The sequence below is a fragment of the Dasypus novemcinctus genome, chromosome 20 (assembly GCF_030445035.2).
Source record: "Dasypus novemcinctus isolate mDasNov1 chromosome 20, mDasNov1.1.hap2, whole genome shotgun sequence".
NCBI classification, from domain to species: domain Eukaryota; kingdom Metazoa; phylum Chordata; class Mammalia; order Cingulata; family Dasypodidae; genus Dasypus; species Dasypus novemcinctus.
In genome coordinates, this window is record NC_080692.1 from 48215375 (window position 1) to 48240974 (window position 25600).

General features: G+C 39.7%; 1 protein-coding gene across 3 annotated transcripts in view; it reads right to left on the reverse strand.

Annotated features, from left to right (window-relative positions):
* The window catches only part of ITPR2 (inositol 1,4,5-trisphosphate receptor type 2), a 480765-nt gene that overhangs the window by 385398 nt on the left and 69767 nt on the right, over positions 1 to 25600 (reverse strand). The window lies entirely within an intron of this gene.

Below are 25600 nucleotides of genomic sequence, written 5' to 3' on the forward strand. Positions count from 1 at the left end.
TGTGTGGTTTCACCTCCATATACTCGCAAATGTTCCCCATTCCTGCCTATTATTGATTTCCAGCTTCATTCCATTACGCTCAGAGAAGGTACTTTGCATAATTTCAATCTTTTTTTTTTTTTTAGGAGGTACCAGGGATTGAACCTGGGACCTCATACATGGGAAGCAGGCACCCAACCATTGAGCTTTACCTGCTCCCCTCAATCTTTTTAAATTTATTGAAAACTTTTTTGTGACCCAACATGTGGTCTATCCTGAAGAAAGATCATGAGCACTTAAAAAGAATGTATAATCTGCTGATGTGCAATGCAATGTTCTATACGTCAAGCTCACTCATCATTATAGTTCAAGTTCTCTGTTTCTTTGCTGATCTTCTATCTAGTCATTCTATCTAGTGATGCAAGTGGCTTATTGAAGTCTTCAACTATTATTGTAGAGACACGTATTTCTCCTTTCAGTTTGGTCAGAGTTTGCCTCATGTATTTTGGGGCACCCTGGTTAGGTGTGTAGATATTTATGACTATTTCTCCTTCCTGGTAGATTGTCCTTTTTTTAATTATATATAATGGCCCTCTGCATCTCATCATTTTTTTTTTTTCACTTAAAGTCTATTTTGTCCAACAAAAGTATAGCTGCCCCTGCTCTCTTTCAGTTACTGTTTCCATGAAATATTTTTTTCCAACCTTTCACTTTTAGACTATTTGCATCCTAGGGTCTAGGGTGAGTCTCTGGCAGACAGCATGTGGATGGCTCATGGTTTTTTAATCCATTCTGTCAGCCTATATCTTTTGATTGGGGATTTTAATCCATTAACATTCAATGTTATTACTGTAAAGGCATTACTTATTTCAAACATTTTATCCTTTGGTTTTCATATGTCTATCTTATTTTTGTCTGTCTTTTTACCCTTTCATTTACCCTTTCTAAAAGTCTTCATTTCAACACTCTCCTCCAAGACTCTCTCTCCCAAATTTTTTTTTTTTCCGGCTACAGAACTACTTTTAGTGTTTCCTGCAGAGCCATATTCTTGTTTACAAACTCTCTTAGTTTCTGTGTATCTGTGAATATTTTAAACTCACTATCATATTTGAAGGGCAGTTTTGCCAGATAAAGAATTCTTGGCTGACAGTTTTTCTCTTTCAGTACCTTAATTGCATCATACCACAGCATTCTCACCTTTGTGGTTTCTGAAGAGAAATCCACACTAAGTCTTAATGGGAATCCTCTGTATGTGATGTTTTGCTTCTCCCCTGCTTCTTTCAGAATTTTGTCTTTATCTTTGGCATATGGCGTTCTGAATATTGTATGTCTTAGAGTAGGTCTGTTTGGATTTATTCTTATTGGAATACACAGTGCTTTCTGGACACATATACCCATGTCTCTCATGAGAGTTGGGAAATTTTCAGCCATTATTTCTTCAAATACTCTTTCTGCCCCTTTTCTTCTCCTTCTGGAACTCCCATAATATGTATGTTGGTGCACTTCGTGAGTCCCTGCTCAACTTTTTCTTTTCTCTCTCTTCAATTGCAGCTGTTCTGTCCTGTACGTCACTGATTCTTCCTTCTATGATTTCAACTCCATTGTTGTATGCTTATACTGTTTTTTTTTAAGATTTATTTTTTACTTATTTTTCTCCCCTTCCCTCCCGCCCTCCCCCCACCCCCCATTGTCTGCTCTTTGTGTCCATTCACTGTGTGTTCTTCTTCTTCTGTGTCCACTTGCATTCTTGTCAGCAGCATTGGGAATCTGTGTCTCTTTTATGTTGCGCCATCTGGCTGCGTCAGTCTACTTGTATTTTTTTACTTTTATTTATTGTATCTGTCATTCCCATAAGTTCTGCTATTTTTTCTATTCAAGTGCTCAAATTTTTCTTTGTGCTCACCCAGTGTCTTCTTAATTTATTTTATTTCTTTAGCCATGTTGTCCTTCATCTCCATGATTTGATTTAGGAGATTTGTATGAATCTCACTGATGAGTTGTTTCAAGTCCTGTGTCTCATCTGGAGCTTTGGTTTGTTCCTTTGCCTGAGTCGCATCTTCCTTTTTCTTAGTATCGCTTGTAATTTTTGCTGATGTTTACGCATGTGATTCTTTTGCTGAGTTTACTCTGATGGTCAGTTTCTCTCTTTTGCCTAGAGATTTACTGTGTTTTTTAAAGATTTTTTTTTTATTTGTTTCTCTCCCTCACCGCCTCCCCGCCCACCGTTGTCTGCTCTCTGTGTTCATTCATTGTGTATTCTTCTGTGACCGCTTCTATCCTTATCAGCAACACCAGGAATCTGTGTTTCTTTTTGCTGCATCATCTTGTTGTGTCAGCTCTCTGTGTGTGTGGCACCATTCCTGGGCAGGCTGCACTTTCTTTTGTGCTGGGCAGCTCTCTTTACAGGGCGCACACCTTGCACATGGGGTTCCCCTATGTGGGGGACATCCCTGCATGGCACAGCACTCCTTGAACACATCAGCACTGCACATGGGCCAGCTCCACACGGGTCAAGGAGGCCCAGTGTTTGAACTGCAGACCTCCCATGTGGTAGGTGGATGCCCTATCCATTGGGCCAAGTACACTTCCCAAGATTTACTGTTAAGTAGCTGTGTGCTACCACTGTTCTTTGATTCTTGGTTCAACCTGTTCTAGATCTTTAGAACTGCCCCTGTTTAACTGCCAGGGCTAAGGACCTAGTAATGGGGAGCAGGCCAGTTTCCAAGGGCCTTGGGCAGTATAGGCACCAGTTGGCTCTTTTATTTATTATTTTTCCCTTTTTTGCAGGCATTTTCCTGGTTTGCCAGCAGATGGGGGCTCTTCGGTATACCTCTCAGCTAAGACCCCAGATGCTAGGGAAAATATATCCCCTGTACCCCACCTGGGTGGGCAGTACAGAAGAAGCATCCCTGAGGGTGGGTCAAGCCTCCTAAACAAAAGTTTCTCAGAAGCTGGTCTCCTCCCTTGGCTAGTCCAAACTCCATCCCTCTGAGTCCAGGGCAGTAAAAAGGAGGATGATTGAGAAGGCAAATTATCTTTAGTTCCCTGTTGGCTCTCACAGCAAACAATGTCACAGCCCCATCCAGCAAGGAAGTGTGGGACCTCTGGGATGCAGCAGATCAAAATCTATTTGCTGTAGGCTGTCTCCCCTTCCTCTCCCCTTTCTTGGGGAAGAGAACCCCTGCAACCAACTCTGTCTGCAGCCACTACCCAGGGGCAGAAGGAACCACTGCTGTTTGCTCCAAGGGTTGGGGGATGGGCAACAGCAGCTGCTACTGCAGCTCTACTCACAGGATTTTTCCAGCCAGCCCAGACTCTGTTCCTTCGCCCCTTTCTCTTCTAGATAGTGTCTAGCCTTCCCCTGGTGTCCTAAGCCCTAGAACAGTTTTCTGACAGTTTCTGCTGTCCTCTATTTTTCTGGGATAGAAGTGAGCCCTCTACCTCTCTAATCCTCCATTTTCCTTAGCCACATTCTTGGTTATATTATATAATATGTCCAGGTTATATCTGTCTCTTTATGTTAATTATAAAATTAAATGCTGGCTGTGATATTTTTCAAACCTTATTTTTTTTAAGTTTCTAATGATATAAATGATCAAAGAATCTGACTGTGAATTTTCTTAAGGAACTTAGAAAATACAGAAAAAGTGATTTTCCTATACCTTGTAATTATAACACAAATTCTATTGATCGCCCCCTCCCACAGACACACAAGCTTATAAAAACTAATTATTAAATTCTAGTTTAAAAGGCACAGATGTATATGAGTAAATAACTTAAAGGTAGCAGAAAATAGACACCTACAAACTACTAAAAGTAGTCTGAGAGGCCATCACAATTACTTCATGATGCAAGAATTAACACCGGTCCCATAGGACATAGGTGGACACAGGTTTGAAAACCAAAAAACTACATCTGCACACTGTTTTCTATTCCAGCGTATCTTATAAACCCTAGAAATTATTTCCTGTATACCAGCAACTAGGATACACAAGCTTTCCAAAGCACAAATATAGAAGCTGTTCAGATAGTGCTAAAACAGTCTTCCCAATTTACTGCAGCAGACCCTTTTGATGATGCCGTATCAGACAAGTAATCAGACTCTATTTTCTCTTAGTGCAACAAAAATACAAATCAGTTTTCAAGTAGAATTTAATTCTATCATTTGCAGTCTATACTTCTGACTTTACTCAGAGAAAAGAAAAGGGGGAAAAGTATGTTCCTCTGCATTACCACAAATTTCTAATAAAGCTCATTAGAGGAAATGGTCCTTTAATGAAGAAAATATTTTTTTTCTAAATTCTACACCACTCCAATCAAAGGTAGTCCTCATCAGTGGTATTAATAGGTAGGTAGCAAACAGACCGTGTTGTAGCCAAATGCTCCTGATCACTGTAGTTGAGCCCACTGTGAAAAGAGGCCGAAGCCAAATTTTCAACCAACCCATGTGTAGAGTAATCCCCTTACAGGCATTCAGGCCCTGTGCTGCTGAGTGCCAAGACTCAGGCCTACACTCAGAATGCTCACAGTCCAGCGGGAGAGACGGGCATCTACCACGTACGGAAGTTTCACAATGGAGTCCACGGGAGGTGCCATGGGGCATGAGATGCATGTGGCCAACTTTGCCAGGGGCAGACAGAAAAGGCTTCCCAGTGGAGAAGATACAAGCCAAATACTAAAAAGCCAGTAGACGTTCAGCAAATGGGTAAGAGGGAGCAAAGGCTTAGAGGAGAGGGGTCTCCTTCAACAAGGGCAGAAGGGGAGGATGCCAAGGGCCCCGCTCACTGCAGGGAAGCTGCCCCTGCTGTGAAAGGACAATGGCGCGTTGGCTGAGGTCGTGGCCACAGGGTGCTGCATCAGGCTAAGGAGTCTGGACTCCAAACCACGGAAAATGTGGAACTATTAAAGACTTTTTGGCGCTTATGGTACATGAAAGATATGTGAGCAACAGGAAAGGACAATACAAAAGCCCACTGCCCCCTGACGAGAGGTGGTGAGGGTCTGAATTTGGGCCACACAGTGGTTGTAGGGCAGACACAGATTTAGAAGAAAGCAGTGGGACCATGAGGCTCAATAATCTATTAGATGAGGAGGAGGGGAAAGTGAAGAGAGGAAAGTAAAGAGAGCCAAATGACCAAGCATCCGTCATGCTGTCCTACTTACAAAGTCTTAGGTTTCTAAATCTAAAGCCCTTTGCACTTCCAGGACTTAGTTTTTATGGTTCCCTCTCAGCAGCCTCCCACAGGTGACATCTCATGTTACGTTACAGTAAATAACCCGTATCCGAGTCAGTATGTGAACGAATATTCCAGGACTATTCTGGTTGACAAGAGGGCTTGGGACATACATAGAGGTAGGATTTTGATGGCACTGGAGCTCGCAGTGCATGTGTGTATATGTGTATGCATGTGTATGCATGTATATGTATGTGTATATACCTGTATATCTGTGCATGTGTGTCGTGTGTATGTATGCGTGTGTAGGTGTGTATATGTGTGCCTGTGTCAAAGTATGTATGTATCTGTGTGTATGTGTATGTGCATATACCTGTATACCTGTGCAAGTGTGTATATGTGTGTGTGTATATATCTGTACGTGTGTGCAGGTATGTGTTTATGTGTATATGTGTGTGTGTTTCTCTTTCTGCCACCTTTAGAAAACATTTTTAAAAAGTACCCTGGTGTTGGGTGAGTCACATATTTCATCTGATTCTAGATTTACTGCATAATTAAAATGTTGATAATACCTGCCACGCCTAATTCTACAGGGCTGCTGAGATGTGCAAAAAGATTATCTGAGTGAAAGTACCCTGTGAACTTTAAAGCCCTGTTATGAACAAGGTATTATAGTTAACACTGCTACATTCTTTCAGCAAGAGCTTCACTAATACTAAGGAATGAATAAACTCGTACAGAGCTCTCAGCAAAGAACTGAAATAGAGTTATTGGATTAAACCTGAACATACACCAAGAGTGTCCAATGCCAAGGGTCTGCCCCTCTGGCATAAGATGCCACAAAGTGGTTTTGTATAAAATTCTCTAACTTTTAAAACAAAAAAGCAGTGAGCAGAGGATGCAATTACCTTGGAATAGCTTTTAAAACCTGCAGACACAATCACAAGCTCCAGCATGGGTGGAGCCTCTGACAGTCCTTTTTTTTTCTTTTTGGCAGGCAGGAACACAACTATTTCAGAGCCTTCTACTCTCTTGAGCCCTCCTCACCCTACTTCCAAAACTAGCTCTCTCGTAGTCTTCAGTCTGCTCACTCTCTAAAATTAGAGATGCACATTCTGCTAAAAAAAAAAAAAAAAAAAAAAAGATAGGGTTGTAGGGACTTCTCCCACTAGAGATAGGCTCAGCATTGTTTTTTAATTAGGTAACAACAATCTCTTCACATTTCGAGACTCAAAGAATAAAAAAAAAGGATGGTCTCATAAAGCAAGCACCAAATGTATAAACGAAAAGAAGTCATTTGAGTTAAAATTTTAAAGAGTTTAGCCTTAAATCCTGAGACCAAGAGTTTTTGCAGAATTACAGAAGTTCAGGAAATGTTAGTAATTCTGACAATCCAGTGATATATCCATTCAGGCAATTTTTATGAACAATGGCTTAGAATTACAACATTTATTTTTTTTACAACAGTGGAAGGAAATTAAACCTCCTAGAAGTGTTCACTTTAAACAGAAAGAATTGGTGACATTTTTAGCCTGCTTACAGATGGAAATGGAGGGAAGAAATATGAAAGCTATTCAAATGGTGTATAGCAAGTAATCAAAAGCCCGTAAAACCATAAATTGGAAAACAAACTTTCCCACGTGATTCAGAGCAAACATGGCAGGAAACCAGTCTAAACCCCCACTTACAATACCTATCTAAATAGTTTTGAGATGTTCTGCTCTGTCCCCATAAAAAGCACTTTCTAAAGTATCTACCTGTAGGGTCTGGTCAAGTTCAGGTTGTGTCTTGACCAGCAGCTTCCTCTGGTAGTGCAAGCGGCTTCATTTCTCTTCCCTCCAAAAGATGTTCCAAATGAGGCAGGGCATATCGGCACGTGCCTGTCGCAAAGCAGGCCTCAACAAATGCTTGTAAAATTACCTCATAATGATTATAGGGTTGCAAAGGGCCTTATGTCCACATAGAGAAAGGTTTGGGGCAGTGGGGAGGGGGGTGGCCTCTGGAACTTTTCGTTCTCTCTTTATGATACAAAGAGCACTCCGAAGAGTTGAGAAAAGACAATGGTCTTTGCAGCAGATGAGCAGGCTAGCACCTTCCCAATAACAACATGGAAAGTGGTAAGAATATTCTCCCTAGGATAAGGGGCAGGCAGATAAGGGGCCTTCATTCCAGGGCAGTTAGAGCTCAGAGTTAATCAAGGGAGAGGGGTACACATTCATAAGCTGAAAATAAACTGTTTGGTTTTCTGTTCCTATAACAAGCCCATCTTGAAATACAGCGTTTGTATAAAACTCATTATGTTTAGAGGCTTTCAAAAGGAATATTGTGTTGTGTTGTGTTGTGTCATGTTTTGGCCTGGAAATTTCAAACCAAACATCAACTTTCACTGATGACAGACTAGGGCGGGCACAGAGAGGGATTCCATGAGGGAAAGTGTGCTCAAGAATGCTACAAAGGCCAAAGAAAATGTATTACATGCGTTAGTTAGCAAACACCAGAATTAACCACAGCACATGGGGTGGCAACCCTGAAGACTGCATGTAAGTTCCTCTAGGCAAATGTCAGCTATTTGACTATTGAAGAGAACGAGAAACAACCCTTTCTAGTTACAGGCTGGCAGAAAATTAAAATATTAGAGTTCAAGGGGCCTCAGATAAAACACAACCTTTCCATTCTTTGAAATAAAGCAAAACGCAGAGTAAGTGATTTGCCCAGGTCCTTCATCACAAAAACTCTAGGTTAACATAAATTGCAACTATCAACAAGGATGTTCCTGCCTGCCCTAAAGTGTCTGTCTGACCTCAAACGTCCACCTCTTGGTAAAGGACATCACTCCCACACTTCAGTGGTTTCGCACCATTAAAACGTCGAAAACCATGAAGAGTACTACATATTGGAATACTGTTCATTTGCTCTTTATAACAAGTTTGAGAATTAGCCAGGATTGTTTTCTCCATTTTACAGAGACGGAAACAGAGATCTGTCTTAAGTCCACAAAGCAGGCAACGAACGGAGCTGGAACTTGAACAGAGATCCCCGCTACACAACGAGGCCATTTGGGAGCATTCTGTTCATAGTGAAGCAAACTCATGTAGTTTCTAATGCTGTTTAATTCCATACGGACCCCGTGAGTCCATTTAGAACAATTTAAACTGGCTTCTACACAACTGCCCTAAATTACCCTAAGGCAGCAACCACCTCACTTCTCCAAAGCACCTCATCTTTCATTTGATTAGCGCAGCAAGTTCTCCTCAAAAAGTACTGTCTCGTTGCCAATAATGTAAATAATACCTCCTTCCTCACAATAGGTGCTGTTTAGTCAACTGAATTGTTAAGACATTTAGTAAAGCATTTATTAAGGTATTTAGAAAGGATGGTCAGTGGAAAATACACTGGCTGGAGATGAAATGTGCCTTGGTTGCCACCCTACCACAATCCTGCCACATTGCACAACTTCCAGAAAAACAGTGCAAAGAAAAAACATATGTGCAACAGTTGTAATACTTCAAAAGAAATTAATGAATGGTTTTTCATTGGAAATATGACTAATGCTTATAATTAAATAAATGTGAAAACATCAATAAATGTTACAAAATCTCAATCTCAAAGACATTAACTACCTGAGTCATACATTAGTGGGCAAATACCCAAAATCAAATGATGTATTTGCAACATTTTGAGTGGGGAGAAAAAAATAAAATTCAAATGCATTAAGGCTTATCTATATTCTTGCCCAAGTTTGAAGTTCAGCATTAAACCAACCATTAGGTGAGACATTCATAAAATTTGCTATCAGAAAACCCTAAGATTTTTTCAATTAATTTTCCTACTCTCAAAGTGCGATGTCAATACTGATAATCAAAAAAGTATAAGAAATCAACTGATTCAGAAATCAAAATGCAAGTCTCTAAATTCTATTATGAAAACATTAGGCCCAAAAGAAAAGGAGTTACATACATAGATACACACAAGTATATAAATTATATACATAGTATTTATAATATATTTTATAGTATATGTTCTTTTATTTCCTTTTGTTTATAAGTATGTAATATATTTTGATAATGTCTCTTCTGCATCAGGAGTTGTCACATACATTACCACATTAAGTTATTCTATAAATACTTTGAAGTAAGCATGAGTTTTATAAATGAAAAAAGAGATTCAAAATGTTTTAGAGATCTATCCTAAAGCTTCAAAACTAGTATTTAAACCTATCCAGATTAATTTATCCCCAAATTCCATAATTTAATAGAAGACTCTCTGTATTTCTCAAATTAAGACCTAAAAAGTGCATCTAGGTACATTCACAAAAATTAAAATACACTACATGATATTCTAGGTCTCCCTGGTTTCATACTCCAAGCTCTACTGGATTTCTTTTACAAAGATTCAGAAATGAATCTAGAATTGGGAGTACTGAAAACTCCATCTGGATATCTATAACTTTACTTAAAAGAATTGGAGATGCAGTAAGGAAACTCTATAATCCCCAAGCCCTCCACTCAAAAAGTAATAATTTTCTAATAGCTGAACAATTAAACACTGAAAAAGATAAATTAACTTTATAGAGGTAGGCTGACCTCTAAGAAAACTCCTGGCCTAAAACAACAGAAAAAAAAGTCAAAAACAGGATATTTGTATGCCAAGGTAGAGTTCCGTAATAAAGACATTCAGATTCAAGAATGGCTTGCTGTTCGTTGTCCAGGTACCATGTTAATTGCTGTTCTCATACAAGAGACCTGAAACAAAATCAGTTTACTGTGCTGGGTCCTCTGTCAGCAGAAATTTACCCACAAGAACAAAAAAGGTCACGGTCTCTGAGTCACCATCATTGTTGCAGGTCTGCTGCTTAAGTGAGAGGAGCGCTCCATTATCACTATTATCACCACAAAGCATCTACCTCTAGAAGTAATTTAGGATTTAGTGAGCAACAACTTTAGGGCAGTTTTTCAAACTGTGGGTCATGCAACCCAGGCTGTGAAATCAATTTACTGGTTTCAATAAGCATTTTGGGCATGGGATGGGATGGGGTGGGGAGGGGTGGGACAGAAACAGAGGCACTGTAAGGAGTAAGTACTCTTTCAAGAAGCTTTTATTTCTCACTTGTGTGTGTGCCCATGAGGGATTGCAATGCAAAATGTATTTCTTCCTGAGTGTTGCAATCAAAAATGTTTCAGAGCAAAAAGTGCATTAATGGGGGACTAATTAAATATATTACAGTATATCTATTCAATGGAATATATGCCACTGTTCAAAAACATAAAGCTGATCTATACATGATCTACACCTATAAGAATGATCTCCAAGATATATTCAGTGAAAATAAGGTGAGAAAAAATAATTATAATATGTTCCTACTTATGTACAGGAAAAAGGGAAATACAAATACACATGAAATATGTATATGGATTTCTGGAATTGTATACAGGAAACTGATCATAGGGGCTGCCACTGGGGAGTGAGTCCAAGGGTGAGACTGAGACATACTTTCCACTGTATTCCCTTTTATGCTTCTTAAATTTACTACCATGTACATGGTATTAAAAAAAAAAAACTATTTTCTAAAAAAAAATTTTAATGTTTAAAAGCCACTGTTCTAGAGGACTACACTTGTATACAGGTTAGGGTAAAAGAAACTGATACTAGAAAAAAATACAAACATAAACAAATAAAGAAATCCTGGGATCAAGAGGAGGGAACAGGGGACCAGGGGAACTTTGCTTTATGAATTACTTTTTGAAAGCCACAAAAACTATTCTTAATTTTTAATTGCCTGATCCAATCTTTATATAGGAAATTACAACGGAGCAGGAATATTCCCTCCCAAAAGTCCCATCCTCCTTTTTGCCCCTACTCTGGTTGACCCCTGCCAATCAGACGGTCTTTCACCAGTTAACCCGTTTACCTGAAACTCTACATTCTGCGCCTATTAGCTGGTCCATGGAAGATGCTCAGAACCTGTTTGCAGAAGGCAACTCTGGCCAAGTTACCTGAGAAACAGTCACTGGATATCTTCTCTTTATGCTCAGAGAGGTTTTAGTCCTTTTTGTCCCCTACCAAATGCAAATAACCACCTAAGAAAGAAATGTCCTGAAAGCCTGGTGCTCAGCTCCCTGAGGGAGGGTGGTGCCGAGCACTTGAAAAGGCCATTTTAGAGGACAAATGGCTGGCGAGAAAAGGCAGGGAGGCTAGCACATTTTCAGGCCGCACAGACCTTCCAAGAACTGCTAATTTGACCGATAAAAACCTAGACCTTTACATAATCTCCACAGGACAAACACGATTAAACTTTAACAACCAGAAATATAAAGTTTTGCATTTGGGTTCAGAAAAACATTTAAACACGTAAGTATGAGATAGAAGGGAACACCAGGGCTATTCACAGTAATATTTAAAACATTTTTTCAAAAACTTGGATCTTAGGCTAGAGTTCAGCTTAATATAAGTACAGTGACAATATATATCTCATATGCCCAGGACAGTTCTGATATATAAGCCTGTTACCCAAGCTTAATTATTAGCCATGCCCCCTTTTACTCTCAAAAGATTCCTGGTTTGGGCAATAAAGTAAAGGATCAGCCTTAAATATAATAAATGACTGCTACCATGTAGCAGCTGAAAAAAACGTACACAGCCACGTCAAACAGAACAAGAGAAGAAAGGGATCTCAACCAGACAGAGGTACAGGAACAACATCCAGATTTTCTACTCAATTTTATACATCAGAGTATTAGACTCAATTACAGGTGCCACTTAAATGTGGCACAAATTACTGTGATCCAGAGTCCGACAAATAGGAAAGCAAGCGGAAAACTGAAATCCTATTATTTGGAGAACAATAGTAGGAACTGGGAAATGTAGACCAATCAAGAGAAAACACAGTAAATATAATCCCACCTTACAGATACATATAAAAGAGGGAAGAAATTTTTTTCCTATATTGATCCAGGATCAAGGCAAATTTTAGTTCCATGTAAGAAGAAATTTGTCAGCAGCTGGAAAATTTAAAAAAATAAAAATTAACCACAGACACATAAGCTTCCACTACTAATGTTCAGACAGTGGAGGATGAGAAAGGCTGCAGAGGGATCTTGCAGTGGGAAAGAGGGCGGATGCTCAACAACTTTCCAGATATTACCTTCAGTTTCACAATGTGAACTGTACAGAGGTGACTGGCATGAAAGGGTAGAGTTCATGTGCTGCGTATACTGATTTTAAAAAACCTCAGACTTCTCACCTGCCTCAGCTGTATTTATCAAACCAGGCTCGGTCTGGCATCTCACTATTACAGAGACCAGGAAATTCCAGCCCTGCACCCTGAACATTTTTCTATCACTAAATATCTGTCAGTACCATGATAAAATGCTCTAAGTTAAGGCACTATGTAAATATCCATTATTATTATTTCCAACTTTTCATTCCAGATGAACAAATACAGTTGTGTTTATAGCTCAGATTTTGGAAGCATGATGCATGTTGTGATTCTTTCACTTAAATAGTCTAGTTTGGTTAAGTATGCCCAAATTTAAAAACATGCAAAGAGCCAAAGGAGAAAAGAAAGATAACCAAGAAACACCCTCCAGCCCAACAAACACACACATGCAGAGTGAAGACCAGGCACTACGTGCCAAGCACTATGAAAGCTTTATGTGGGTTCTTTCATTTAATCTTCCTAGAACACTTTGAAGCAGGTACTACTATTAACCTCAGATGGTGAAACTAAAGTCTAAAGATTGGACTCTCCCTAGGACCACAGAGCTAGTGAATTGCAAACCCAAACTACGAGCTCAAGTTTGTACTTCTAAGACTAAAAGGACACAACCCACCTATGTTGTGTGATAGGAATCGGGAGGAAAAGTGAGAATTCCAGAAACAGGCTGAACATGAGAAGCAGGGAAGTGAGATGAGATCACAGGACAGCTGGTGCCATGAGGCAGCACATGGAAGATCAAAGGGGCACTTGTGGCATTTTCTTCTCCCTGAATTTTTTTCTTCCTCTCCTTTCATACCTATTCTTATTTTCTCCTCCATTACTTTGAATTTGTTAGTTTTTCTCTCATTCCATCTCTCTTTTCAGTCTTAATCCCTTCTCTCTCCTAATCCTTTTCTTCCTTCTATACTCTCTTATTTAGCTCTTTCCCCATTATTTCCTTTATCTCTTTCCTGAACTTTCTCTCCCTGCCTCTGTCCCTCACTGACATGATAAAAACTACCCTTAAAATATATTATATCTTTCTTTGGGTAACGTTTTCTCTTTTGTATTTCAAATAAAAAGCATAGTGAGTTGAACATTTTCTGATCAAAATTTAAACTTCAGTTCCCAATGCAAAACACATATCTAAAAATTAGGGACTTGGATCCAGAATATACACTGTACTCTTATAACTCAGTGAAAGAAGACATAAAACCCAGCAAGATATGAACAAACACTTCACAAAAAATATATAGAAAGCCAAATATATAGAAAGCATATGAAAAGATGTTCAACATCATTAGCCATTAGGGAAATGCAAATTAAAACCACAGTTACATAATCATGAGATGGCTAAAACTAAAAATAATGATAAGACCATGTATTGGTAGAATATTAAGCTACACATGCAATCCCTCATACACTGGAGGTAGGAGTACAAAATGGTTCAGCTACTCTGGAAAACATTTTGAAGGTTTTTGTAAGTGCTTGTTATAATGCTGGTCTTTCTTTTTCTAAGGACGAAAGCACCAGGAAAAGGGTCCCCATGACCCTACCTCTGCTACCACTGTCACTGAGTAAGTTTAAAGACCATACTTAGGAAAGGTCTGTTTAATTATCTGCTTCATTTAGTCCACACTTGTACTTCTCCATGGAACGCTGCAAGTGAATGACACCCAATTATTCACCCATTTTTAAAAATGTGGGGCAGGACACTGGCAGGCCCAGGCCTGAGGAGGGGAGGGGTCCCGGGGACAGCAGCCAGGAGGAAGACTGCACCTTCCACCTGGTGACAGCTACCCCTGGGGCCAAGGCGGAGCCTTCTCAGCCTGGGAGAGTCCAATTGACTGCAGAGGACTCCTTTTCCTCTCTAGGGAAGCAATTAAACTGTAGCCGTGAAGGGTATAATCAGAAAAGTTCCCGAAAGATTCCACAACAATTAAAATAACTTTTCTAAATGCTAATAAGTCATATCACAGTTGCCAGCTAGGTACAAGTGGAGACCCTTATATCAGTACATTTGGGCATTTATGGCCCTTTCATGTGACATGGGCTGCAAGTGACAGCTTGGAGTAGAAGATCTTAAAGGGCCAGGAGAAGCCTGAGGTATATTTATACTTCTTAAAAAGGCATTAGAGAAGAGAGAAAGATCTGGGAACAAGGAACAAGCAGTGGATGGAGGTTCACGAACACTCCGAAAGTCCAGAAAAACTGTGTGTTTGTAGGTTCGTTTTCCTATGAAAGGTCCCTTTTTTTTTTCCTGAGCTGGATCTAGACCTCTCAAAAACCTGTAAAAGCACTGCTGCAAGAGAGCACAGCACAATAAATCATCTGAGGCCGCACCAAACTTAGCGAGTCACAGGCAGGCAAAAGCTAAACTGTTCTGGTAAAAGAACAGCAGAGGATAGGTAAGGAGGGAGAGGGTCATAGAAAGAGACACATCATGTGTGCCCAGGCAGGAAAGGAGGATTCCTGAAGCAGGGGTGCAAGCAGCTCATTCCTCTGCTCACCCAGCTGACGAGGGAGTGCCAAGTGCCAGCAGGAGCAGGCAGCACAGGGTGATGTAGGAAAAGATGGATGGCCCCGCTATTCCACTTCTGTGGATTTACCTGAGAGAAACGAGGGATCTTTCTCACCAAAAGACATGCGCAAGAATGCTCAGAGCTGTATTATTCATCACAGTCCAAAGCTGGAAACAACCCAAATGTCCCCCAGTAGAGGAACGGATAAATAAGTTGTGTCAATTCATAGAATGGGGATCTGTAACACACTGGAAAGAGTAAACTACTGCTACACACAACAGAACAAGTGAATTACACAGGCATCTGAACAAAGGGAGCCGGCCACTACTTGGTGCATACCCAAGAGAACCGAAAGCTCAAGTCCACCCAAAACCTCCACATGAATGCTCAGAGGAGCGTGACTCATCATAGCCAAAAGGAGGAAACAACCCAATGTCCATCAAATGGTGGATAAACAAAATGCAGTATATCCACCTGTGAAATATTATTGGACAGTAAAAAGGAATAAGAATTGACACATGCTATAACATGGATGAACCTTGAAAACATTATGCTGAAACATGATACAAAAGCCCAGGCAAAGGAGAAGGTTAAAGCATTTGAAACAACCAATGAGGAGGACCTGGGACACAGCAGACAAAGACTTTTTAAAAATGGTTCGAGGAGGCGGACTTGGCCCAGTGGTTAGGGCAGCCGTCTACCACATGGGAGGTCTGCGGCTCAAACCCCGGGCCTCCTTGACCCATATGGAGCTGGCCCATGTGCAGTGCTGATGCGTGCAAGGAGTGCCCTGCCATGCAGGGGTGTCCCCTGCATAGGGGAGCCCCATGCGCAAGGAGTGTGCCCCATAAGGAGAGCGGCCCAGTGCAAAAGAAAGCACAGCCTGTCCAGGAATGGCACTGCACACATGGAGAGCTGACGCAGCAAGATGACGCAACTAAAAGAGACCAGATTCCTGTACCTCTGACAACAACAGAAGCAGACAAAGAAGAACACGCAGCAAATAGACACAGAGAACAGACAACTGGGGGGGGGGGAGGGGGGAGAGGAAAAAATGGTTCAAAATATTCAAAATATGTTCGGAAAGCTAAAGGAAAACATGGACAAGGAACTAAAGGAAAATGATAGATGAACACAAAGAGAGTATCAATAGAGAGATGGAAATTATAAAAAGGAAATGAGCAGAACTGAAGACCGCAGTAACAGAAATATAAAATTCCCTTAGGCAGGTTCAACAGCAGATTGAAGTCGGCAGGAGGAAGAATCAGTGAACTGGAAGACAAGAAAACTGAAAACATTCGGTCTAAAGAACAGAAAGAAGAATGAAGAAAAGTGAACAGAGCCTGTGGAACCTGTGGGACACCGTCAAGTGTACCAATATACATGCCATGGGAATCCCAGAAAAAGAGAGAGAGAACAGAAATAATGGCAGAAAACTTCCCAAATCCAACAAAAGACATGAATATACATAAACTTCAAACAGGATAAACCCAAATAGGCCCATACCACGCTAAGTTATAACAACCTGTCAGATGCCAAAGATAAAGAGAGATTTCTGAGAGCCACAAGAGAGCAAGCAAAGGGTCATGCACAAGGGAGCCTCAGTAACAGAGTTAAGTATGCAGTAAGTGCTAATTTCTCATCAGAAACCATGGAGACAAGAAGTTAATGGAAGGCCATATTTAAAGTGCTGGAAGGGGGGAGGAATTGCCAACCAAAAATTCCATATCCATCAAAACTCTCTTTCACAACTGAGGGAGAGATTAAGACATTGCCAGATGAAAGCTGACAGTCTGTGTCACTACTAGACTAGTCCTATAAAAGATGTCACAGAGAATTCTGCAGGCTGAAAGGAAAGTACAATAGATAACAGATTGAAACCACGTGAGGAAATAAAGATTTCCAATAGGGATAATGACATGGGTAAATATAAATGCCAGCACATTTATATTTTTGGTTTGTAACTACACTTTCTATTTACAGGATCTAAAAGGCAAATGCATAAAATGCAATAATGAATCAATGGTTTGGGACTCATAATGTATAAACATGTCTGTAATAAGAACTACATAAAAGTGGGGGGACAGGAGTACAGGAACATAGTCTGTGTATATTATTGAAGTTAAGTTGGTATCAAAGTAAATGAGATCATTATAGATTTAGAATGGTAAATTTAAATCCATAATAACTACAGAGAAAATATCAGGGAATATGCAAGCTCCTTGAGGCAGGATTTAGAGCACAAGTCGCCAGGGGTGGGATGCAAGGGGAATGGGGATTAATACATAATGGGTGCAGGATTCTGTTTGGGAAAATGGGAAAGTTTTAGTAATGCAATATCGTGAATGTGATTAATCCCACCAAATGGTGTGACGAGAAGTGGTTGATACAGGAAAGTTTATGCTGTAAATATGTTCCTGTGATGTAAATAAAATGAAAGATCAAGGAAGAAGACAATGAAAATTAAATGCAATACATGATCCTGGATGAGATCCAGCAAGGGAGAAGAAAAGGTCCCAAGGGACATTATTGGAACATAAGAAAAAAATTGGAATATAGACTGTAACCTTTCTATCACTGTTAAATGTCTTGAACTTGATGACTGTCCTTAAGGTAGTTAAATGAGTGAATATCCTTATTCTTAGGGCATGTGCATGGCAGTGTTAAATGCTCAAGGAGCATGATGTCTACAACCTACACTCAGGTGTTTAGAAAACGGAATCATAATTAAATAGAGGATAGACAGATGGGATGGATGGATGGCTGATAGATGGATAAAATGACAGCAAATATGGAAAAATTAAAACGGGTGGATCTGGGGGTCTGGGAAGGTGGGGAGAGGAGTATGCTATAGTTTGTTCTCTGTGTGGGGTTTGGATAATTTTGTTAGTGTCCTAAAAGTTTGAAAGTATTTCAAAATAAAAATAAATTTTTAAATAAATAAAAATGAATAAATAAAACGGGGAAAAACAGTCGAGTCGTCTAAGGGCCTCCCAGTACCCTACTCCGGGCACGACTGCTCTCTGCCTCCGCCACCCCCTACCTTGCTGACCTCACCTTCCCCGCAGCTGCTCGCTCACTCCACCCAGCCCCTCCTGCGGCTGCTGCGTCCTTAAACTCAGCCAGGACGTCCCTACCCCAGGGCTTCACCCTGATGATCCCTCGCCTCTGCCTGCCCCAAGATTTTCGCAAAGTACTCTCTGTCCTACTTCTGGCTTCTGCTCAAGCATTAGTGAGGCCTTCCCTGGCTCTATAAAAATACTCCCCCTTTCTAGCTAGCACTCTGGGTTCCCCAGCTTTATTTTTCTGTATAGCATTTAAAACCATCTGACAACGCCTGGCACTTAGTAGGCACTCGATGAGTATTTCTTGAATGAATGCACACACACACAAAGGGGTAAACGAGTCAAATAAATGCAGGAGTATGTTATGTTAATACCCGCATGTTGGCTAAAAGCCCATGACCTTGGTGAAATCTGAAATTTTTACCAAAAATATGGATTACTTTGAACATAAATTCAAAGTATAGGACAGTCACAGGAGAACGCAAATTAACTGGATCCTATTCATGATATGCCTAAAAAGAAAACAAACAACCAAAAAAAGCCAAAGGAAATGTGCTCTCTTTTCTTGATTGTCTCACCATCTGCAGGGTCTTACTAAGAAAGCAAATTACTATGAGCTTTTAAAAGGAAAGTGTGAGTCTAGGGGAAAACAAATTTGCAGTCAAAATGTTATTCAGTTTGTTTTCTGTTAAAAGTTACACAGGCAAATGATGGTAGGGTGCAACCTTTTTCATATGAAATACGTTTTGCAAAAGTGAGGAAATATTTCCCAGGTAGCAGCATCATAAATCTCTCAAGGGACACGGAGGCCTCTCGTGCCCGCGGACCAGCAACAGCGTTGCCAGAACTGGCTTCGATGTTATCCAGGAATGACGATCAGCAGCCTGCCGGCGCTCCTGTCTGCCGGATGAAAGCAGCGAACACCAAGCGGCGCTGGGGCCCTCTTCCCTTCATCCTGGACACACGCAGAATACAGCAGGTGGCTTCAGGGAACAGGAGCGGCTGGAGGGATGCCCTCAAACGCTCTGGCCCCATGACGCGCCCACCCTGTGGGACTGAATCAGGCAAAAGCTGCAGGCAACCCCTTCCCACCACACACACACGTTTATTTGAGGCGTAAACTGTGGAGACTAACAAACCGGTAAATGGTACAGCATTATTTTTCTACAGTCCAAACCATAAAGCTAAACTAGCTGCTCGTTAGAACAACTGCTACAAGATAACTGACTCTCACTGTTTGAAGACCCTTAACTCCATTCAGCCTCAGGAAACAAGAAGAAATTCCTTAACAAAATCCTCACTGAGAGAGGGCTTAGAAGTCTATAGGAGAATCACAATTTAACCAAGCAAAAATTAGGAAATATTTGTTTTTTAAAATAGGGGTGTGGTTTTATGGGAAACAGAAAGTGTTGGTGTATATGGGAATCCCCTATATTTTTTATGTAACAATTATGTAATTTAAAGCTTCTCTAAAAATAAAATTTTTAAAAAGATACAAAAAATCATTTACATGTCTCTAGGATGACACTAGAATGGTTTCTTACTCATAACCTAAATTTCAATCCCATTACTGAACATAGAGACTGATATAATAGACATTCAATAAATACCAACTGAACTGAAATTCAATTCTAAAACTTAAACCTCATTCTTCTAAGAACACTTCTCTGATTATATCAACCCACAAAACAAAAAAGCCTTCCCAGACTTCCTACAATACTTACTAACCAGCAAAGATTATAAACTGTTTTTGCTGTTCTTGAACTACTTTTTACATAGGTGTTTGTCTCTTCAACTAGATGATGAAGACCTCAAATTTGGAGGTCTTCATACTAAATTTCTTTTAAATAACCCAAAAGTACCCAACCATGAGGGACAGAAAATGGGGTTAAATACAAATTCCCTCACCCCATTCATACCAAGTGAGCACAAAAACTCTGAAATGGGGGAAACGGACTTTGGCCCAGTGGTTAGGGCGTCCGTCTACCACATGGGAGGTCCGCAGTTCAAGCCCCGGGCCTCCTTGACCCGTGTGGAGCTGGCCCATGCGCAGTGCTGATGCGCGCAAGGAGTGCCGTGCTACACAGGGGTGTCCCCCCCGTAGGGGAGCCCCACGCGCAAGGAGTGCACCCATAAGGAGAGCCGCCCAGCATGAAGGAGGGAGCAGCCTGCCGAGGAATGGCGCCGCCCACACTTCCCGTGCCGCTGACGACAACAGAAGCGGACAAAGAAACAAGACGCAGCAAAAAGACACAGAAAAACAGACAACCGGGGGAGGGGAGGGGAATTAAATAAAAATAAATCTTTAAAAAAAAAAAAAACAAAAAACTCTGAAATGGAATATCTCTACAAAACCCACGCAGACCCTTAGCTACATACACACACACAGAGGTTCCTGCACGGTTCTTCACAAGCTGCTGCTTTGCAGACCCAATGAACTATGCATGCAAATGGAGAGAACCTGAAGAATGAGCCTATTCTGATGTGCCCCATGGCCCACATTCACTGAGCCTGGAGAAGACAGGGCTAGTGTTTTCTGTGGCACTCAGGAAGCACTGGATGTGAGCTGGAATAGGAAATGAGCAGAAACAACTTAACCATTTGCCACTCCAAAGCATGTCAGCTACTTTCCTCAGCTGCTGCCGGGCCCTGCGTGTGGCATCTCTTCTTTGAAGTCTAGTCTCGTGAATTCTGTCCTTCTCCAAGGAGTCTGGGGCAAATTTCATTGGTAGGGGCACACCACCACTGGTTTGCTGAGGGCATCACAAACTGAACCTGGAGATGCTGTTAACCTTTTATACTGAAGCAGCTACACTGGGCCATGCCGTGATTAATTTATACTCGCCAATTAGAGCTGCATGAAAAAAATCTAAAGTTATCAAGGTAAGTCAGCCAATTTCAAAAGAGAACTTTGTTATATGAACCGGTCATTCTCCAAAGATCCCAAGGTGTGTGTGTGTCTGTGCATGTGTTTTAGGAAGAGTTGTTTAGTTTCTTAATTAACTTAACTTGAGTTCTCTTAATAGCTACATAAAATGATATAAAAGATACCCCTACAAATTCACAAAAAAAAACACTGTTTCTCACTGACTATCCAAATAATCCAAATAACCAATCTTCCAAAGTTTCTCTAAACTTTGTGCCATTTCAATACACCATTTTTTTATATCAGAGACAAATTTCTAGGAACACGCAAAAGACCTACGGTAACCCAAAAAAATTAGAAGACTTTAGCAAACCAATCATAAGTAAAGAGATTGAAACAGTCATCAGACTTCCCAAAATGAAAATCCCAGAAGCAGATGGCTTCCCAGGTGAACTGTACCAAGCATTCAAAGAAGATTTAATACCAATCTTACATATACTCTTCCAAAAAACTGAACAGGAAGGAATGCTGCCAAATTCATCCTATAAAGCCAACAACACCCAAATACCAAAGCCAGATAAAGATATGGTGAAAAAGAACATTACAGACTCATTTCCCTAATGACTACAGATGCAAAAATCCCAAACAAAATACTCCGTAATTGAATCCAACAACACATTAAAAGAATTATTCATCATAATCTAGTGAGCTTTATAACAGGTATACCAGAGTAGCTCAACACAAGAAAATCAATCAGCATAATACACCACATTAATAAATCAAAGAAGAAAAGTCACATGATCATCTCAATGCGGAAAAGGCATTCAACAAAATACAGTATCATTTCTTGATAAAAACAATTTGAATAGATACTTCTCCAAAGAGGAAATACAAATGGCCAAAAAGCACAGGAAAAAATGTTCAGCATCACTAGCTATCACGGAAATGTAGATCAAAACTACAATGGATACCATTTCACACCTTATAGAATGGCCATTACTAAAAAACAGACAACTGCAAGTGCTGGACAGGATGTGGAGAAACAGGAACCCTCCTTCACCATTGATGGGCGGGTAGCTTGGTGCAGCCTCTGTGGAAGACAGTTTGGCAGTTCCTCAGGAAGCTAAATATAGAACTGCCGTATGATCTAGCAATCCCATTACCAGGAATATGTTCAGAGGAACTGAAAGCAAGGATGCAAACTGACTTTTGCACACTGGTGTTCATAGCAGCGTTATTCATAATTGCTAAAATATGGCTACAGCCCAAGTGTGCATAAACTGAATGAATAAACAAAATGTGGTAAATACACACAACAGAATATATTCAGCCATAAAAAGAAGTGAAATCAGAACACATATGACAACATGAATGAACCTAGAGGATATGATGTTGAGTGAAATAAGCCAGACACAAAAGGACACATATTATATGGTCTCACTAATATGAACTATCGATGAATAAACTCAGGGAGTTAAACTCTAGAGTATAGGTTACTAGGAAATGGAAGGTGGGTTGAGAACAGGAGCTGATGCTCAAGGTATGTAGAATTTTTAATAAGGTTAATTGTAAAAGTGTGCAAATTAATATATTTTAGAGCAACACATTATAGTGCGTATACCTAACACTGCTGATTTATAAATGTCATTGTGGCTGAAAGGGGCAGTCTGTGGACATAACAGTCAATTGGAAGGAAACTAGAGAATTACCTAGGGCAGGGGTTCTTAACAAGGGGTCCATGAGCTTGAATTGAAATTCAAAAAGCATTATTCTTGTGGGGACGTGTTGGTGTGGGTGTGATATATTTATTAAATAATACACAGTATAGTGTGGACTTAGTTAAGGGGTCCGTGGAACGAAAAGGGTAAGAATTCCTGATCTAAGGTATGTATAACCGTGATTTGGGTGGTGGATAAGGATAGTAGTTAACAGTATAAGAATGCTCTTCTTTTACAAACTGCTAAGAAATGGTAATACACCGGGAAATTACAACTAATGTAACTTATGGATGGTAGTTAACAAAAATATTGTAATATTTTACACAATGGCAAGCAGGTATTATTTCAATAGTAAGGGACAGCAATAGGGGAGTATAAGGGGGTATGGGTTTTTTTTTTTCTTTTGGAGTAATGAAAACGTTTTAAAATTGACTGAGGTGATGACAGCATAACTCTATATGAAAATGAGAGCTGCTGAGTGTCCCCTTTGAATGGACTGCACAAAGCATGGGGCTGGATAACACAGGGAATGCAGTGGTGGAGGAGGGACAGTGGTCAACAGGACAAACGTGAGAACATTTTCTCCTGAACAGTAACAAATATATGATATTAATATACAGGGTGTTAACAATTGGCTAGTTTGGGGGAGAAATATACCAAATGTAAGATAAGGGCTATAGTTAGTAGTAAGGTTTTGACAACACTCTTTTGTAGTTTGTTACAAATGTTTCACAATTCAAGGTGGCAGTGGTGAGGAGATGTATAGGGAGCCTTGTATGATCATATGCACGTTTGTTTTGTAAGTTCACAAATTTTACTATACATTTATTGTTATGTATGTTCATGTATGAATGATATACTTCAATAAAATTTTATTTTTAAAAAGGGTGCTGGGAAAACTGGATAGCCATATGCAAAAGAATGAAGGTGGACCCCTACTTCGCACCATATACAAAAAATTAAGTCAAAATGGATCAAAGACCTCAATAAAATAAATAAAACTGTAAAACTCCTAGAAAAAATATAGACTAGCATCTTCAGGACTTTTTGTCAGGCAATGGTTCTTGGACTTTACACCAAAAGCACAAGCAACAAAAGAAATAACAGATAAACGGGACCTCATCAAAATTTAAAACTTTCATTTGCCAACATCAGTGTGAAAGTAAAAAGACAACTTATGGAATGAGAGAAAATATTTGGAAACCATATATTCAATAACAGTTTAATATCTCAAATATAAAAAGAAATCCTACAACTGAAAAATAAAAAGACAACAGGCCCAATTAAAGAATGAGTGAAAGACTTGAACAGACATTTCTCCAAAGAAGAAATACAAATGGCCAAAATGCACATGAAAAGATGCTCAACACTATTTGGGAAATGGAAATCAAAGCCACAATGACTTACGATTTCACACACACTAAAATGACAACTATTAAAAAATGGAAAATAACAAATGCTGGAGAGGATGTGGAGAAATAGGAACACTGGGTCATTGGTGGGAATGTAAAGTGGTGCATTTGTGGTGGAAAACAGTTTGGCAGTTCCTCAGAACGTTAAGTATCAAATTACCATATGACGTGGCAATCCCACTTCTAGGTATATACCCAAAAGAACTGAAAGCAGGGACATGAATAGCTATTTGCAAACTGATGTTCTTAATAGCATTCTGCACAATAGCCAAAAGACAGAAGCAACCCAAGTGTCCAACAACCAATGAATGGATAAACAAAATGTGGTATACGCATACGATGGAATACCATTCAGTTGTAAAAAGGAATGAAGCTCTGATACATGCTACAACCTGGAACCTTGAACACATCATGTTGAATGAAATAAGCCAGACTCAGAGGAACAAAGACTGTATGATCTCCCTGATATGAGATAATCAGAACAAGTAAATTCACAGAACTAAAATACAGGTTACCAGGGGAGAGGATGGGGGTAGGGAATGGGTAGTTGATACTTAATGGATACAAAGTTTCTGTTTGGGGTTATGGACAGGTTTTGGCAATGGTTTGGCAATGAATGGTGATGGCAGCTCAACATTGTGAATATAATTAGCACCACTGAATTAAATATTTGAATGTGGTTAAAAGAGGAAATTTTAGGTTGTATATGTTACCAGAATAAAAATTTAGGAAAAAAACAAAAACAAAAACAAAAGCCGGTACAACATAATGTAAACCCTAATATAAACTATGGGCTATAGTTAATAATTATAATATTCTTTTTATCAATTGTAACAAATTTACCACACTAACGCAAAGTGTTAAAATAACAGGAAAACTAAGTGAATCTGCATAATTTGTCTGTAAATGTATACCTTCCCTAATAAAAAATGTCACAAATATGTACTGAATGTCTAAAGAAGTGAAATTCATTCTTGGGATTGACTGTACAACACCATATATACTCAAACAACTGCAGCCTTTCTTCAGAAAAAGTCTGGATTCCCTGTTAAGTTCTTACCCCTACCCTTCAATTTGAAAGTTCAAGATGGAAAACAGGAAGAAATCAAGCTCATGATAAGTCGGCACTGACTTTTAAATGTCCAAGTCAGGAAATTAAAAATGGACTGTGATCCAAAGAAACAATCACTCATACCTGTTATGGATACACATTTCTAAGAAAAGCATCGCTGCTTATTCCATAATGGAATATACCAAGCAATAGCGGGAAAGTCTGAATTGTATCATCTTTTCGGCCATAAATGATCTTTCTCTCTCTAGTAATCATACTATTTTTTCCATTTGGGAAAACAAGGAAATAATGATATATTCCAATACATTCACTACCCACTCCTGATTCTGTGAGGCAGTGAAGACCCTTATTTTCAACTACTGTGCCAGGGCTGTGAACATGCCAGGTAGATCACAACCAAGTAATAGTTTGTATTCATTCTAGAAAACCACACCTACGGGTCTCAGGAAGGCAAAAATTAACTCATCATTTTATCAATTTATCATTATCTTATCAATTCCCATAAATATCATGAGCAAAGGTATAAAGTCCAAGAGATTTTAATATCTCATTTTCATATTATGACATGTATCCCTATCTGTGACTCCCTAAATAAGT